This window comes from Arachis duranensis, chromosome 3 (genome assembly GCF_000817695.3).
Source record: "Arachis duranensis cultivar V14167 chromosome 3, aradu.V14167.gnm2.J7QH, whole genome shotgun sequence".
NCBI classification, from domain to species: domain Eukaryota; kingdom Viridiplantae; phylum Streptophyta; class Magnoliopsida; order Fabales; family Fabaceae; genus Arachis; species Arachis duranensis.
The window spans coordinates 25,143,083-25,146,753 of record NC_029774.3 but is presented as its reverse complement, the minus strand read 5'-3'; positions in this window follow the sequence as shown (position 1 = coordinate 25,146,753).

Below are 3,671 nucleotides of genomic sequence, written 5' to 3'. Positions count from 1 at the left end.
ATATATATATATATGAGAGATATATATTATAGAAAGAGAGAGATATCACTCAATAGAGAGAGAGAATTATTATAGTTTTTATTATTGCTTGTGTAACATTAACGGAGGTTAACCTCCTATTTATAAGTATGTAGGATGAAAATTTTCCACCTTCATTAATATCATTCTCTCTTGAGAATGTAAGTCTCATATAGAAAATCGACATCTACGTCCCATTCCTATCACAACAAAATTTACCTTTATTTGTTTCTGCGCTAAATCTCATGTGTCCTTTTTAACAACCGAGAAATTTTTTGCTGTTTCTCATGATTGTTCCTACAAGTGATAATTAATTTTATAATATATAATTTTCAATGAGGTTTTTTCTCCTATTAATCTAGAGCTCCTCTGTTTTTTTGAATATGTTAAATTGTGTTTATATTTTTTGTTTTGAGCTTTGATCAGTTACTCTATTGTATAGAAACAAAAAAATTTGCTTCGGTTTAGAGCAATGATAATGTCAGAAGAGGAGATGAACTATGAACTGTTGATTTTGTTGTTCCTTCTCAATAGAGAATATTTATTTCATTTATGTATGTTTTTTTAGTGTTAAACTAATATCTGGTCAAGTTCTAATGATTTTGATGCATTTCTTAAAACATAATAGATGATACTCCGAATTGTCCCCATTAAATAGTTAAAATAAGGAAATTGCCATGTAAATATAAATAAAATAGTTGGAATCCTGAGTTTGAATTTAAAATTTTAAAGGAGAAAAATTAATACAATGATAAAGTGAGATTAATAATGATTGAATTTGTAACTTTAAGTGAGAGATTAATAATTATTGAATTTGTAACTTTTATCATATATATAAATTTTAGAGAAATTATCCACGTACAATCGTTTTTCCATACAAGTCATACAAGTTATTTATTTATTTTTCTTTTTTTTCTTTGTGCCTGTTCTTTTTCTTCTCCTTCTTCTTTTTCCGTGCCTCTTCTTCTTCTTCTTTGTTTTTGAAATGTTTCATCTTCATTGTCATGTTTTTCCTCGTTCTTCTTTTAATTTTGTAACATTATGTATTTTTTTTCTTTGTTTGATTTTTTTCCTCCCAAAAAAAATTATGAGAATATGAAATAAGAAAATGAAGAAGAAGAATAAGCAGCAGAAAATGAGGAGGAGAAAGAGGAAGAGTTCTGAATTATGCATAAGGTGTACTTCAACGAATTTTGGGTGTATTTTTTAAATCCTTTGGGTGTATTTCTGTAATTCTTTGGGTGTATTTCTATAATCGTTTGGGTGAATTTCTGTAACCGTTTGGGTGTATTTTTGTAATCGGTTGCGTGTATTTCTGTAATCGTTTGGGTGTATTTCTGAAGTTCCATTATCTTCAAAACGATTTTAAAGCTTGATTTCAGAAACCATGAAAATCGAAATAAAACGAAGCAAGAATACCAATGATAAACGCAGATAAAATAATGAATGAAAAAATAAAGAGAGAACGCACGATGGAGATCAAACAAATTTGACAAGAAACTCGTTTTCATGGAGGAAGAAGAAGAAGAGTAGGAGAAGAAGAAGGAGAAGAAGAAGGAAGAGGAGGAGGAGAAGGAAGAACGGAAAGCACGTCATGGAAATCGTATATGGGTCAGCGTGCTTTTTGTTAAGTTTCTACCAACTTATATGACTTGTAAACCAAATGACTTGTATGTGTAGCACTCCTCTAAATTTTATTCTCTTAATGTAATAGAAATTGAATACTTATTTTTTCACTTGATAAATTTCCTATTTTAGAAGATCTTAATATCCACTTTAAATGATGTATCTTATATGTATATAGCTTGTTACGTTGATGATAATTGCTAACGAGTATTAAAGGTACTATTTATGAGTATTTTTTGGGTTAATAGTTAAATTAGTCTCTTAAAAAATAAAATATTTTTTAAATTCATTTTTGAAAATTTTTTTCAATCAAATTGATTTTTTAAAAATTATTAATTAATCATATCTGTCCTTCAGTTACTCCACTCACAATTTTCGTTAATGATTGATAATATGAAATGTTAACTAATAGCATACATAACACATAACATGTTCAATTAGATGTTAACTAAATATGTTTTTAAAAATCTATCAATTTAGTCACTAGGTCATATTAGGATTAAAATTTTTGTAATTGGAGAAAATGATTAAATTAATAATTTTTCATAAATATATTTGGTCAATATCTAATTAGACATATTAGGTATTATATATGTTATCAGTTAACATTTTACTATATTAATTTTTGAAGAAAATTGTTAATGAAGTAATTGGAGAACAAATATAATTAATTTGCAATCTTTGAAGGACCAGTTTGATTGAAAAAATCTTTCAAAAATGAATTTAAAAAAATCTTATTTTTCAAGCACTAACTTGACTATTAACTCCGTATATTCCATTGATTGTTGTTTATAGCTTTTGATGGTTTATCAGTGGCTAAGAGAAAGGGGATTGAATCTTAACTCCTTTTTCGCTTAGTAACTCTTGCTGTCCTTTAGAACATTGAGGAGATATTTCTTATTTTTGTTTCGTGCCTAGTTGGTGGTTATTTTATAACCCACATTACTAACCGGCAAGTGCACCGAGTCGTACCAAGTAATACCTTATGTGAGTAAGGGTCGATCACACGAGGATTGATGGATCAAGCAACAATAGTTGAGTGATTGGCTTAGTTAAACAAACAAAAATTGATTTTGATATTGAGATGTTCAAAAGGTTTAAGTTGAAAATAAGACAGACACAGTAAATAAGTTGGGAATAAAATTTTAGAGAAACAATTAAGGCTTCAGAGTTATCTATTTTTTTGGATTAACTTTTCTTACTAACTATTTTAATTATGTAGAATTTAATTTATGGCAAACTATTTGTGACTAGACCCTAATTCCTTAGACCTTCCTAGTCTCCTCTAAAATTCATCAATTATCAATTCCTTGGTCAATTAATTCCAATTAGAGGGTGATGATCAAATTCTAGTTTACATGCCACAAAAACTTTAATTACCCAAAAATAAAAGGATTATATGTCACGTATCCCGTTAAATCCAGATAATTAAAATTTAGGAGAATATGTTTTCAAGCTGTTGTTCTAGTAAAGAGCTTTTCCAAGTTTTACAAGAATTCAAATAGAAAGAGGGTCATACTTCTGTTCCACCCAAATTCATAAAATAAAGAGCGAAAATAATTCTTAAATTATAAATCTATACATAAATTAAAATAGAAAAAGTAATAAAATCAATCCATACAAATAGACAGAGCTCCTAACCTTAACAATGGAGGATTAGTTGCTCATTGTTCAGAGTAGAAAACTAGGATTTAGGTAAACTGTTTCTGATCTGAATGTCCCTCTATAGAAGAGAAGTCTCCCCTTTTTATAACTAATCCTAATTAATTTAAAATCTAATATCTAAAACTAAAAATAATATCTTTTTTCTAAAAGATAAGATTTGAATTTAAATTTGAATTAATTAACATATCTTCAGTTGATGGGTGGAGACCACTTGATTTGTCCATTCTACAACTTTTAATCTGTGTTTTCTGGGCTGAAAACTGGGTTAAAACAGCCCAGAATTCGCCCCCAGTGTCATTTGTATTTTTGCAAATCGCGCATGTGACGCGTCCGCGTCGTCCACGTGTTCGCGTCATTTGTGC